Below are 16,562 nucleotides of genomic sequence, written 5' to 3' on the forward strand. Positions count from 1 at the left end.
GATAATTAAAATAATGTACATGGGAATCCGGATGTTACAATTCTCCCCCACTAGAATCAGACTTCTCCTTCGAAGTCTCATTCTACAAATAGCTCTAGATGTAGCTTCCGCATCTCCGCCTCCGCCTCCCATGTCAACTTGGACAATTTTCGATGCTGCCACTGAACCTGAACCAGTGGCACTTTCTTGTTTCTCAAAACCTTGATCTTCCGATCCACCACCGCGACTGGCCTCTCAGCATAATTCATGCTCACATCCACCTGAATATCCTCCAATGGTACTATCACCGACTCGTCGGGTATACACTTCCTCAACTGGGACACGTGGAAGGTATTATGGATCTGGCTCAACTCCACAGGTAGCTCTAAGCGATATGCTACCCTGCCCACTTTAGCGGTCACCCTGAACGGACCAATACACTGGGGCCCCAGCTTGCCCTTCTTCCTGAATCGGATCATTCCTTTCTAGGGAGATAACTTCAGGAGTATGAAGTCCCCCAGTTGAAACTCCAGATTAGATTGCCGCCTATCTGCATAACTTTTCTGATGACTCTGCGCTGTCAACAACCTCTTCCTGACCTGCTGTATCTGCTCCAATGTATGAAGCACTATCTCAGTGCTGCCCCTCACTTGCTGCCCCACTTCTCCCCAGCAGATGGGAGTCCAACACCTCCTCCTATATAACAACTTGAAAGGAGGCATGCCAATACTCGAATGGTGGCTGTTGTTATAGGAAAACTCAACCAAAGGCAAGTACGTGTCCCAACTTCCTCTGAATTCTGATACACATGCTCGAAGCATGTCCTCGAGCGTTTGAATCGTCTGCTCATTTTGCCCGTCATTTTACGGGTGGTAGGCGGTACTGAAATGCAGTATAGTACCCAACTCCTCATGGAACTTTTTCCAGAACCTAGAAGTGAAACGTACATCTCGATCTGACATAATCGAGATCGGTACACCATGCCATGATACCACCTCCCTCACATACACCTCTGCCAGCCTCTCTACGGAAAAGCTCTCACTGATAGCGAGGAAGTGAGCGCCCTTCATCAACCGGTCAACGATCACCCAAATTGCATCAACACCTCTCACGGTCTTTGACATTTTGGTGATAAAATCCATAGAGATATGTCCCCACTTCCACTGGGGAACCTCAAGTGACTGCAACTTGCCATGCGGACGCTGGTGCTCGACCTTAACCCTGCGACAGGTCAAGCACCTCTCAATGAACCACGCCACATCCCTCTTCATACAGGGCCACTGGTACTCTCTTTTCAGGTCCAAATACGTCTTAGTGGCCCCGGGATGGATCAAGAACCATGATCGGTGTGCCTCCTCCATCAAAGTGGTACGTGCCTGCCTGCATACGACACCCAAATCCGACCCTGAAAGGTCAGAAGCGCATGACTATCGGTAATGAACTCAGGTACCTGACCAATCACCTACTCTCTCTTGCGGTTCTCCGGTCTCACGGCCCCTGCCTGGGCCTCCCGAATGGTGTCCAACACCGGAGTCATCAATATCAAGCATACAAATGTCTCGAATCGGGGCACGCTCCGTCCTATGACTCAGGGCATCAGCTACAACATTAGCCTTGCCCGGATGGTATAGGATCTCATAATTGTAATCCTTTACCACGTCCAACCATCTCCTCTAGCGCATATTCAGGTTGGGCTGATCCATCAAATACTTCAAGCTCTTGTGATCCATGTATATGGTGATGGATAAGGTGTCTAAGTCCATAACTATTTCTGGTATGTACTTGACCCAACCCGGCATGGTCCATTTAGGTTGCATGGCACCATGCAATTGGATAGACTAAATGAGAGAAATAACACTTGGAGATTATTAATATATTATAAGTTCTAATATATTAATAATATTATTTGATTAGTTTGATCAATAATTAATTTAGAATTAATTAAGTGGTCAAAAGAGAACTAATTAAATATATGGGTTGATTATGTAAATCATCCATATCTTGTATAGTGGGCTAAGAGGCTCCATGGATTATCAAGTTGGGTTCTACCCATAGGATGCTCCATGGGAGTTACAAACCCATGGGTCATGGAAATGAAGAGTCATGACACATTAGGGTTTACATGGTGTAACCCTAGATGTGTCAACACTATATAAGAATCATATTCTCCACCAAAATCGGTTACACTAAGGAAACAAGAGGGCTTGGCCGATTTCAAGAAGTGTGTGTTCTCTCATAAGTTTTTCCAAGAGTATTTGGTGTTGTGTGAAGCATTTGAGGCATCACACTTGGGGTGCTAGGCTCACAAGGTTTCAAGGAACACAAGCAACAACAAGGTAAGTTATTCTATCTATCATTCAAGTTAAAATTGTTCCCCATGTATGCTAGATAGGAATATAGCCTTGGAATTCAACTTTGCATGATAATTAGACAAACATAGATCCAAGGTTATTAGGGTTGCATGTACACTTAGGAAGTGTTAGAATGCTCAAAACCCATCAGTGGTATCAGAGCCTAGGCTTGTTTGTTTTTTATTTGTGCTTAAAAGTTGGAAAAAAGTCGAAAATCTTGCTGTCTACGAATGGACTCGTCGAGTCCATAAGGGGGACTCGTCGAGTTCACGTGTACCTTCAACCAACTCGGCGAGTAAGTTCATGCACTCGGCGAGTAGGGTCGACAGGTTGCAGAATTTCGACTTTAGTTGCTGGAAATGAATTAGAAACATTACCCTAAATTTTTTGGTACTTGAAAAACTTGTTTTAGATGGTGTAATGTCTTTGATAATTCCTTTACAACAACTAGTTATCAAAATTACAAAGTTTTAAGTGTAATTTTTGATTTATGAATGAGTTCATATTCATATTCTTGTTCTTATGATGTTTTAGATGATCATAGGAATTATTTGTAACCTATGTGGTAGATTAATTCTTGATCATAATGTGTTTTAATGGAGTCCATAACTTGTCCTCAAGTTATGGAAAACCAAGAGTCACACTTGAATTAAAACCATTAAAAAGAACACAAGAGTTAGAAAAATGAAGAGCCTTCATTTTATTACTCTATTAAACTCATAAGTTACAAGAAATGAAAAGTTTTGAAAGTTACAAAACTTGCCCTCAAGTTTTGGAACAAGTAAAGTTAAGTTAAAACTTTAGTTCCAACCCCTATAATTTTAAAAGTTAAAATTCAACCCTTATACTTATATTATGTTGATTTAATAATTATATATACATATATATATATATATATATATATATATATATATATATATATATATATGTATGTAGATATATATATATATATATATATATATATATATATATATATATATATATATATATATATATATATATATATGTATGTATAAGAACAAAGTCGTCTTACCGCTAGTACGTCTCATTCACGAAACCGGTCTATAAGGTGGGTATAAGGTTGTTGCCTATAAAATGGTGACTTAATGGGTGTCTACTCTCACCCACCGCTTGCTTGACACGTGGAGGGTCGTTAGCCGAACGGGTAAGATAAGGACTTATAAATTCTCATTCAAAGTATGATGAATATAATAAAGTAACTAAATGTTTTATTAAATTCCCAATCTTAGTTACTTTAGGAAAATGTGAATAAGGTGCTAATCCATGAAATTACACTTTACACTTTCTCTAAGTCGTTGGTGGAGCGTGTGTGGTTAACCGGCACACTAACTTGGACTTAACAAGGTAGGTAAAGGGTGACTTAAGGTTTATTATAGTATCGGTGGAGCGTGTGTGGTTTACCGACACATCGATTGAGTGATAAAATTTAAGGGTACCAAGTGATTTGCATGGTTACTTCACACCTCGTTTTGTGATCCTCGGTATCCCAGTCACAAAACTTGGAGGGCACACTCGAGATTGAAACATGCCTTTGAAAAGCTCATTGAATCTCAAAGAATCTAGGAATTTCTAGGAGTCAAACAAAACCTTATACTTAAATGTTTCGGTTTTCGTGGTGGAAATTGGTGAATCATCATTCACCTACCTTTCAAATATGGTATAGCTTAGACTACGGCATACATCTTCTAAGCTATGTTATATTGTGATTGGATCCTAGCCTTAATATGAAATTTGGGTGTTTTATTAAGGACTCTCATAGATCTCTACTAAACTTGTTCTATTCTTTCAGATGTCTTCAAACAATGCTGTTTCTGGCTCGAATCCTAATGGCTCCTTTACTCTTATGAGTTTGTGTGGGAAAGTTACCTTTGATGGATCCAACTTCAATGAGTGGATCAGAAACATCAGGATGATAACCCGCTACGAGGATAAAGAATATGTCCTTGACAAGGAGCTTAAGGAATTTGATGATTCCACTGCAACTCCCAAGGAGATCGCTGACTTTCATACTCATGAAAGAGATGCGACCAAGGTGGCTTGCATCATGTTGGCCACAATGACAGCTGAACTCCAAAAGTCTTATGAAGATTTCTACCCTTATGAAATGCACCAAGATTTGATGGAAAGATACCTTCAAAGTGCACGACAAGAGAGGTATGAGATCATCTGCTCCATGATAACAGCCATGATGAAGGACGGGGAATCCGTCACCAGCCACATGCCGAAAATGAAAAGGTATGTGGATCGTTTGCTGAAGCTTAATATGAACTTCCCTGAGGAGCTTGCAATAGATATCATTTTGCACTCCTTACCATCGTGCTATGATCAATTCCGCATGACATATCACATGAACAAGGAAGAGGTCACCCTCAGCAAACTTCAGGGGCTTCTCAAGACCGCAGAAACAGGTCTTAAGGGGAAGTCGGTTGCTATCACTCCTACTCCAAACTCAACTCCGGTTTTGGCAATCGGGAAAAGTCGAGGGAGGAAGAGAAAGAGATCTTCGAAGGGTACCAAGGCTCGGACCCTTGATGGCTCTTCTTCAAGTGGAACCAAGAAAGGTTTCATTACTCCTTCTTCTGACCCAAAAGAGGCTGAATGCTTCTATTGCCATGAAAAGGCTCATTGGAAGCAGAACTGCCCAAAATACCAGCAGGATGTGAAGGATGGGAAAGTCAAACCCAACCATGCAGGTATTTACACTATCATTTCTAATAACTCACCCCATTCTAAATCTTGGGTCTTTGATACCGGTTGTGGTATTCATATTTGTTGTGACTTGCAGGGACTAAGAAGAAGTGAGGATGTGGAGCAAGGAAGAATAAACTTGATCATGGGGAATAGGAAAGCTTCACCTGTCACCAAGATTGGAGTTTATACTTTATCTCTAAGTAGTGGGTTTAGTTTAGATTTGAATAAATGTTGTTACTCGCCAGGAATGGCAAGAAATATTATTTCCTTTCATGCTTTGTACAAACAAGGGTTTACCTTTTCGTTTAATAATGAAGTTGGTTCTATTGATGCTTTCTTTAATAATGTTCTTTATTTTAAAGCATTACCTTGTGATGGTGTGTATGAAGCTGTGTCTGTTGTAGATAACTTAGGAAATAATGTTTTGTGTATTGATTCTACTACTAATAATAACTTGGATAAAGCATCATTATGGCATTGTCGCCTTGGACATATAAGCAAGAAACGCATAGGCCAACTCCAAAAGGATGGAGTCTTGGAGTCGTTTGACCTAAAGTCAGATGATAGTTGCGAATCATGCTTACTTGGAAAAATGACAAAGTCACCCTTCACAGGCTCGTGTGAAAGGGGTGAAGGTTTTTTGGACCTTATACACACGGATGTGTGTGGGCCATTCAAACATGCCACAAGGGATGCTAATCGTTATTATTTGACTTTTACTGATGATTACAGTAGATATGGATATGTCTACTTAATCAAACATAAGTCAGATACTTTCGAGAGGTTTAAGGAATTTAAACAGGAAGTCGAGAATCAATTGGGCAGGAACATTAAGATGCTTCGATCCGATCGAGGTGGTGAGTATCTTAGTTCAGAGTTCCTCGACTATCTAAGGGAATGTGGGATTGTCTCACAATTGACACCTCCCAGGACACCGCAGTTGAATGGTGTGGCTGAGAGGCGTAATCGAACCTTGTTAGACATGGTTCGTTCCATGATGAGTCGAGCTTCGCTACCAATCTCATTCTGGGGGTATGCCTTAGAGACTGCCGCCCATATTCTTAATCTAGTCCCTACAAAGAAAGTTGCCAAAACTCCTCACGAGATGAGTACCTAAACTAGACCACATCAAGATTTGGGGTTGTGAGGCTTTCGTGAGACGCGAGACTCATGATAAGCTCGAACCTCGAAGCGAGAGGTGTATTTTCATCGGCTACCCACAGCAATCCTTTGGTTACCTCTTCTACAGACCTAGTGACAATGTGGTCTTTGTAGCAAGAAGAGGAGTCTTTCGAGAAAGAGAGTTTGTAAGCCAAGGAGACAGTGGGAGGCAAATTGATCTTGAAGAAATTCAAGAATCAAGTGGTGAAGGAACTTCAAACTCTAGCCCTCAACTTGAGGAGGAAACTCCTGTTGAGACAATTGACGAATCTGTACCTCTGAGGCGTTCCACGAGAGTTAGGAGTGCACCTGAGCATTACTATGGATTCCATATTACTGCAGAAGGTGAGACACTTATTAGTGATGGGACACTAGTAATTCAAGATGACCCTAACAGCTACGAGGAAGCCATGGCAGGCCCCGAGTCTGCTAAATGGAAAGAGGCTATGGATAGCGAGATACAATCCATGTATGACAATCAAGTTTGGAAGTTGGTTGAAAATGTACCAGGTCGTAAGATAGTGGGGTGCAAATGGGTCTTCAAGAAGAAGACCGACATGGATGGTAAAGTACACACTTATAAGGCTAGACTAGTTGCAAAGGGCTTCTCTCAAATTCCTGGAGTGGATTATGATGAGACCTTTTCTCCGGTAGCCAAGATTAAGTCTATTCGGGTTCTGTTAGCCATAGCTGCATTTCATGACTATGAAATATGGCAGATGGATGTCAAAACCGCTTTCCTTAATGGAAAGTTGGCTGAAGATGTTTACATGAGTCATCCAGAAGGTTTTGTCAGCAGCAAGTACCCTAATAGAGTGTGTAAGCTTGAGAAATCCATCTATGGATTAAAGCAGGCACCTCGCAGATGGAATCTTTGCTTTGATGAAAAGGTCAAGGAATTTGGTTTTTCTGGGAGTGAAGATGAATCTTGTGTGTATGTCAAGGCTAGTGGGAGTATAGTTAGCTTTTTGGTATTGTATGTGGATGACATACTACTCATAGGAAACGACATTCCAACCCTACAGGAAGTAAAGTCCTGGCTTGGGAAGTGTTTCGCTATGAAGGACCTTGGTGAAGCTGCCTATATTTTAGGGATAAGGATCTTGAGAGATCGGAGTAAAAGACTAATTGGACTTAGTCAGAGTACCTACTTGGATAACACAAACGTCCCGATCATAATCGGGACCAAATCAATCGGGAAGTCAACACCGAAGATCTCGAGTACATAATCCCGAATCACCTCAGTAGCATAAACCTCTCGCTCGTCCGCTATGGAAACCCGAAGAGGTTGACTCAATGCCTCTCGAAAAATACTGATGTGATGACTAAAAGCTAATGACACAAAGGATCAACTTGCACCCGAGTCAAATAACACCAAAGCAAGTACATAATTCACAAGAAAAGTACCTACATATATATCATATAATAAGCATCGTGTCAAACTCAGCATAAATAAATGAAAGAATACGTATCAGCCACAACATTAGGTGTTGCTTGAACCTCCTCCGCTGTCAACTGGAAAGCTCTCCTACGAGATTTTGGTGCCTCGGCCTTCACTGGCTATCCCTCGGTGACTCGCACATACCCCTGCGATGGCCCGTCTGGTTGCAATGAAAGCAAACCATAAATCCCTTGGGGAAATCCTTGGTGATGTGCCCCTCCTTGCCACATTTGTAGCAAGCACCTGCTCAACAAACCCCATCATGTCCCTTGCCGCACTTCCCGCAAGTGTGACCCTTCTGTCCTCTAGATCTCGAATCGGCGGGCTTTGCCTGCTTGGCTACCGGCTGAGACTGTGCCGGCCGCCGATCCTTCACATAAGACTCGGCCTCCTCCCTGGCCTGAGTCTCTAACTCAATCTCCCTCTTACGGGCATTTTCCTGGAGCTTGGAAAATTTCCGGTGAGTCAAGTTCGACATGAACTCCCAAATATCCCTCCTCAAAACTCCCAAATACCGGCTCATGCGTTCCTGCTCGGTAGACACGTGCTCAGGACAGAACATCGCCCTCTCATGAAACTTCCTGGTAATCGCAGTAACATAATCAACACCCTGTTTGAGGGTCAAAAACTCCTGGGATAATCTTTCCTTCTCCACTAGGGGAACATACTCATCTTTGAACATGGTGGTGAACCTCTCCCAGGTCACCTCTGAAAGCTTTGCAAGAGTGAAGTTCGCCGTCACGATCTTCGACCAATCCTTCGCTCCTAGGCGGAGCTGATTCAGCGAGAATCGAACCCTCAGATGCTCCAAACATGAACACGTATAGAAGCATCCCATGATATCAGAAATCCATCTCATTGCAGCGATCGGATCCTGCGTCCCGTCAAACTCTAGTGGCTTCGTGTTGCTGAACTCCCAAAACAACAACGAGTCACCTCCCTGAGGCCTAGCAGCAGCCACAGTTGCAGTAGCTACAGTAGCTGCAACCTCAGTCGCCACTGCGTACCGCTCATCGAAAGTCATAATCAATGTGGTCTTGATAGACCCAAACATCTCTGGAATCTCAACTCGAATCACCACTGCCACCTCATCATGGATCATCTGACGAAGCTCCTCGTCACTCACGTCGCTCATCTCAGGCGACAGAAATCGTCCTAGGCTAAGGCATCACAAATCAGGTCACTCTAGTCCTAATATAAATACCTAGCCTACTTAACATGGATAACATATCATAACATAACTCTTAACACATAATGTAAGGGTATTATGGGAAATCATCGTTCGGGCGCTGGCTGATCGTACACACTGCTCTGCTCTGATCGTTTCAAAACCTTTATATTCCCTTAGAAAAATTCTTTGATTTATGAAAAATTTCTCAAGTCCTTAGTCGGAGTTCAGATACACCCGAAGGTGCATCCGAATCCCTCAAACAAAGCTCTGATACCAACTGGTAACAACGTAAATTTTCAAAACAATTTTTCATTTTTAAAACATACATTTACTCATAAAATAATGTCAAAACATATTGTATCAAATGTTATCATCACAACATATCCTAGAATCTCAAAACATAAACTCCACGAGTGTGTACAGATCATGCTGGCGCTTTCCCGCGATCATCACAAGGACCTGAAACACATAACACAACAACTATAAGCATAAATGCTTAGTGAGTTCCCCAAAATACCACATACAACACATACGCCTTTCCAGGCCATAACTCTGTGAGAATTTCTGATCCAAGTGTCTCAGGAGACTTCCATCTCGAATTCCAGTAGACCTTCCGGTCCTACCTGTATTGACCTTCCGGTCCGTAACCTCCTGACCTTCCGGTCCATGTCATCTTGACCTTCTAGCCTTTATGATACATAACATACATAACACATACATATCACATAACAACATATAGCACATACTTCTCCTAGCATACAAGACCTTCCGGTCACACATAGGTACCCTTCCAAGTACAGTATAGTGAAAAGACTCACCTCTGATATCTTGGATAATCTCGCACACATATGCACTAATTTAGCCTCCGCCTAAACACATAAACAATTATCTCAAATCAATAACGGCTCTCCCGGCTAGACTAATCTCTTCCATGTCCTCTAAGAAGGCTAAAAGACCATTTTACCCTTTAAATGGTCCACAAGTCCAATTGTTGACCAAACCCTAAAAGTCAACAAAAGTCAACGGTCAACTTTGACCACACTTGCCGAGTGCACTCGTGTGACTCGCCGAGTCCATACGTGTCCTCTTCGCCCCTGGTTCTCACTCGACTCGCTGAGTCAACTCTACACTCAACGGGTTATCACAGGTCGCGAATCACGGGGCAACCCGACTCGACTCGTCGAGTGCACTTATGAACTCGGCGAGTTGCTTCCATAATCACACTCAAATGACCTTCTGAGGTCATATCCGCTTCTCTCTGACTTCCCCACGACCAATAACTATGTAAAGGTCGAAACTTGACTCACATGCAATACACCCAAAGCTTCTTTTGGTGAAATAACCAATAAAATGGCTACCTAGGTTCACAACTCAAAAGGGATGGTATAAAGCATAGCTATAGGGACTCTCTGGACCTCTTGAGGTCTAAATCTAAGAATCATTTCACATTGGGACCTCATACACTCCAAATTCAAGCCAAAATTATGCAAATAGAAACCCTAGATTCAACTAAACATCATAATCAAGAGTGTAAGCACAGATTGATACCTCCAATAGCTTCCTCTGATCAAATGGAAGTAGATCCAAGCACCCCAACTCACCTAGCTTGTCCTTTCTCCTTTCTTCTTGCTAAAGCACACAAGAAATGGTGGCTTAGCCTTCCTCTTGAACCACAAACGATCTCTCTGCTCTTTAGGGTTTCTCAGGGGTGTAATGGCCGCAAATAAAGGCCATAAAGGCCTTTAAATAGGGCTCGGGCCCTGAGATTTATGGTTTCACTTTGCAGCGCGGACTCGCCGAGTCCACGCATCGACTCGTTGAGTCCGGTCATTAATCCTGATAAGAATTCGCGATCCTTGTCGACGAGTCTAAGCGTCTACTCGCCGAGTCCCTTCATTAAACTCAAAATAGATAATTAAAATAATATACCTAGGAATCCGGATGTTACACTTTGGTTCTTCATTCGCTATTCATCATCAAAATTAGGGTTTTAACTAAGGGTATGTGCCGATTCGTTAAACCCAAATCATAAACCCATCAGATTAAAAGAAGAATCAGGATCACTACCTGATGGTGTAATCGATGCATCAGGATTAGGTTCCGGAGGCGGAGACATTCGATTGGGGTGAAGACGTTGTCCTTTAATACCACTACCCATTTTCACACAACCATCGTCAATTGACCCACGTCTGGAATCGTCGCAGACCTGCTCAGTTCTTCCTTTTCACACAGTCATCTCCTTGTGCTTGCAGGCTTGAAAACAAACTTACGGGGGATTTAAGGAAGATAGCAAGATAAGGATAGAGAAGGTTACCGATGCGCATGATGGAAGAGGAGTCAGAGACACCAACAACATCTTTCACTTGCAGATGCTTTGGTTTTCCTTTCTTAAACCTCAAATTCTGAAATCAGTTTCCATTCAATTAAATTCTTATTTCGGTTTTTGGATTAACGAGGGCTGATTTCTATTCCAAATCCTGTTAGGACCCAAAAAGATGTAGATTTCTAATATATATGGGTTAACTTCTAAAGCTAATGGTTACCATAATTATAGGATATTATTTGTGGAAACTAATTATCAAATTACCTATTTACCCTTATTTATTTATTTAATTATTTATTTTTTATTTAAATTTTGATTGGCCCACATTTATCCATACAGTAACACAATAATTACTTTAAACACTTGAACCTAGCTCTCTCTCTCTCTCTCTCTATATATATATATATATATATATATATATATATATATATATATATATATATATATATACAATTTAGTTATCATCGTACAATGAGTGAGATGGAAAACGGGCAATAAGCTGCACCACTAAGCCTTTTTGTATGGTAAAGTTAATTCTTTTGAAGTCTACATCTATAAATCTAGGGGATATAACATTGTTATGCATGATCCGTTGTACTCTCTTAACAAGCTCCACTGCATTCGACACGAGGAAACCAAACGTATTAAATGCAAATTATATGAACAAGTGTAGATTTTTCAACGCACGATTTCTCATGTTTGGTGACCTTGCATGTAGCAGCTTTTAAAGCAATTTTTCCCGCTATAAAACCCCAGCCCTCAAGCCCACGAGATGGTTACCCCTGTAAGGTCCACATGTGCGTATTTCCCTCTAACCCATCCAGAAATCAGAACGAGAGGGGATATCGAATATATTAAAACTCTTATTCATCATATTTTTCCACATTTTTAAATTATATTTATTACTTCTCTTTTAATTTATACAATATATATTTTTCATATAATCCTAGGCTTTCTAATATATATACTAAAAAGACTATTATGTCGTGCCAAGAATATAACTAAAGAAGATAGCAATATAGAAATTTATATTCTCATAAAAAGAAAACAATTGAAAGTACATTGTTGTAATAATAAAAGCAGGATGTTGTGGATGTTAGAAATTCTATAATACACAAGTACATATATGAAAGTGCATTGTTATATTCAATGTAGTGATAGCCTAATTACATTAGTCAAATTGTTCTTGATATTATAGTAATTTGTAAAAGAAAGCAATATAACTTAAACATGAAAATAGGTAAACCCAACACATCGAAATACGTTTTTGTTCCCCAAAACTTACCCTTCTATAAAATTATGACAACCCGAAAAATTTGGATCAAGCAATGTCTAAATTATAACCATGTGAAAATAAATTCCCAATGTAACCTTGTTAAAATAAAACTTTGAAAGCCAAATGGGCAAGAGTATATATATATATATATATATATATATATATATATATATATATATATATATATATATATATATATATATGTATATTGTTTAGAAACCATACTTATATTAACCTATTGACAATAAACAAGTATAACAAGGTAAGACTAGTCAAATAGTTGGAATAGGAACCATGGATTTAAAACATTATTTTATGGTATTTAGGCTTAGCACCCCCACCCACCCTAGAACACACCAAAACCAAAACCACCCTTTACTGGGTGAGACCAAGGCCGAAATCAATATGGGGAAGGAAGTAAGACCGAAATCCCAAGCCTAGAAAACACTAAGGCCGAAAACACCATGTGTGAGTGGGGCTTGGACCGAAATCACAAGAGAAAAAAGTGATTTCGGTGATGTATGGCCGGAAACACCCCCTTGATCCCTTTAAATGTGATTTTGGCTGAATAAAGCAGATAAAAATAGTTGAATTATTGATTAGATGCTTTTCGTCTTTTCCCATGCAATATATTACCCAACAAACCTCCACGCATTTATCCACCAGTTAACCAAATAAACATCACCTCAATGTACCTCCATATCTTAAGACTGATTTCACCATAAATCCTTCCATCACTTTCATTTTACTTCCTAATTACCACGATTTTCCATTATGCTTTCTATAAATTTCTTTTCCTCTCAAGAAATCAATTCCAAGCTTCAAAGGGGTTTAAACCTTCCAGTGTATTCTTAATACTTTGGTAAGTTTTCTTGTGGATCTAGTGTTTTGTTACACTTTCTTCTTAATTGCATAGGATTTACACATAAAATTATGTGTTAAAACCCTTAGGATAACATTAGTCTCAAGGAAGTTCATCAAATCTATTCAAGAGTTTAGGCTTGAATTTTCACACCATCTTCTCAAACAACCCACAAATCCACTCAAGGTGAGTTCATACCCCCATATTTTCAAGCTTTTTCATGTTTTTAGGGGGAATACAAGTAAAACTTTGTTTATCACACTTTTTACATGTTTTCATCTTATGTTAAAGATAAAATATTATTTGTATAACATAAGGTTAATACTGGTTTTTAGTATATTTATTGTGATATATATATATATATATATATATATATATATATATATATATATATATTAGTTTGAATTGAAAAGATAACAAAACAAACATAATTTATTTTATAAAATCATAATAAAAGTTTATGATTTGTAAAACTCCATGGTTTTTGAAAACTGTTATTTAAAGATAGCTTTTCTAGCAAAATAGTTACGTTACAGTCATTTACTAATTTGATGGGTTACAACCCAATGATATTATGTTTTGATTTCATGTTTTAATACTAGACTAGAATACATCCTTTTATTTATATAAAGGATTATATAAATAGTTTCAAACAAACAAGATAAACAATAATTGATATAGTTTGGAAGTCACAAACCACACTTTCATCTTAGAAGATACTTATAATTATTCAAAGATATAACTATTTCGTTTTACAAGATAAAGGAGTCATAGTTCACGTAAATCAACTAATGCTCTTGTAAGACACACTCCCCTCACGTACTTTACCTAAAGTACACCTTAAGTCCTACATTAGAACCAAAGTCTCCTAGAGGGAGAGTGAGATCGTTGTGTATAGATATATATGAGATTGACAACCCCACACCTTAGTTGTTCGCTACAGTTAGATCGACAAGTCTAGGGTGACAAAAGTCTACCTATTCTGACGCTCGAAGAACGTCGTTAAGGCATATAAGTCATATTAAGCACTATTATAATAACTCACATAGGGATTAGCACCACTACTCGGTTTACGGGGTAACTTACACTTCAAGAGTTTTATAAAAAGATAAAGCTACATACTATTTTCAGCACAACATTACTTATAGATTGGTTTTAGGGTTTAAGACTACAATTTATATTTAAGAAAATATTGGATTTTTTTTTTTGGAAACATACACTTTCACGTTACAAGGAAAAGATACAAAGAAATATACTTACATTTAGGTTTTTGAGGATAAGACCTACAACTCGTTTTAAAGAAAATATCGGATTTTCTAGAAGTTTAGAAAGCCATTTTACTCAAAACAACTACAAATCTTTCTCATTCCAAAATGATTATGAACTCACCAACTTAATTTTTGACACTTTTCAAAATCACTTATATTCTCATGGAATCAATAGACATGTATTCACAACATTTTGAGGCCCGGCGTCGCTGCATTGTGTTTTCTACTTTTGTTATTCGTATATAACTTTTGAGCAAAACAAATTGTAAACGATGTAAACTTGTATTATCAATGTATGAATGTTTGGGTTGATATGTTTCATTATTATTCAGTTGTTATGATATTGTACATGAAGTCACTCCATCCACCCCTAAACATTTTCATCGTTCTTGCTTGGGGTGTGACAAAAATTCAATATATAGGGAAGACAAAATGTGTTTGTGTATGTGCATGACTCAAGCATAAATGTCTTGACAAATACAAAAGCATCATATGCACATCGAGTGGCTACATTACATGAAATGCATTTTGTCACAAGTTTTTGTACATATCCTACACACATTATCTCTATCGACACCTTTAGAACTGTTTTTCATATGATCTTCATCGTTCCTCAATTCAATCAAAATCTTTACAACTGTTTTTTTTTTTTAATTTATTTATGATCATCATCGTTGCTCAATATAATAAAAATCTATGAGTTCTTTGAGTGAATGGTATATAAGATGTAACAACGTGAATTTCCAAAACAATTTTTCATTTTTAAAAACATAATTTCATTCATATAAAATGTCAAAACACAATATAACACATGTCATCCAAATAAAACAATTCCCAAGATCTCAAATACACAAAACTCCATTAATGTGTACAGATCATGCTGGCGCCTTCCCGCGTTCATCGCTGGTACCTAAGACACATATTACATAAACGGTAAGCATAAATGCTTAGTGAGTTCTCCAAAATAACACATACAAAACATACGCCAGTCAAGGCTATAACTCTACAAGACCTTCCTATCAATATGTCTCAGGGGACTTTCGTCCCATAGTACTGGTAGATCTTCCGATCCCACTTCTCTGACCTTCCGGTTCGTATCATCTTGACCTTCTGGCCCATATACTGTTGACCTTCCAGTCCATATCACAATACTCATAACATAACATAACATAACACATACATAACATATAATAGCATGCAACACATACTCATCATAACACATACGATGTCGGATAACCTCTCGTGCTCGATAACCCGACCTAGCCTCCTCCTATCAACATTATAACATCTCTAATTAGTACATTCTCTTGTCCTCATTCCTAAAGAATGGGTAGAAGACCATTCTACCCCTCCCTGACCTTACTTGAACCAGCTTCACCAAAACCCTATGGTCAACTGAAGTCAACTCTAGTCAATGGTCAAACTTAGACCAAACTCGTCAAGTGCCCTAATGTGACTCATCGAGTCCATGCGTGGTCTCTTAGTCCTCATAAATCCTCACTCGACTCGTCGAGTTATCCTTTCACTCGACGGGTCAGCATTGGCCATGAATTGTGGGCAACCTGACTTGACTCGTCGAGTCCCTTTATGGACTCGACGAGTTCCCTCCATGGCAACACTAAAAAAACATTCTGAGGTCAGATCTGCTTCTCTAAACTATAGATTTAACCTTCTAATACACAATAATCACATAAAGGTCCAACCTTTACACACATGTAACACACAAAGGGCTTCTTTTGGTGAAATAGGGTCTAAAATGCCAACCTAGGTTCATATCTCCAAACGAATAGCATAAAGCAGGATAGATAGAACTCTATGGACCTCTTAAGGTCCAGATCTAAGAAGAATTCCACCTTGGGACCTCATATGCTTCGAATCCAAGCTAAAAAAGGTATAACAAAACCCTAGATTCAAGTAGATCACCATATACACGAGAATGAGCATAGATTTATACCTCTAACAGCCTCTTCTGATCAAATGGTGGAAGATCTGAGCTCCATAATCTGCCTAGCTTGCCC

This window comes from Lactuca saligna, chromosome 3 (assembly GCF_052625555.1).
Source record: "Lactuca saligna cultivar CGN05327 chromosome 3, ASM5262555v1, whole genome shotgun sequence".
In the NCBI taxonomy this organism is placed as follows: domain Eukaryota; kingdom Viridiplantae; phylum Streptophyta; class Magnoliopsida; order Asterales; family Asteraceae; genus Lactuca; species Lactuca saligna.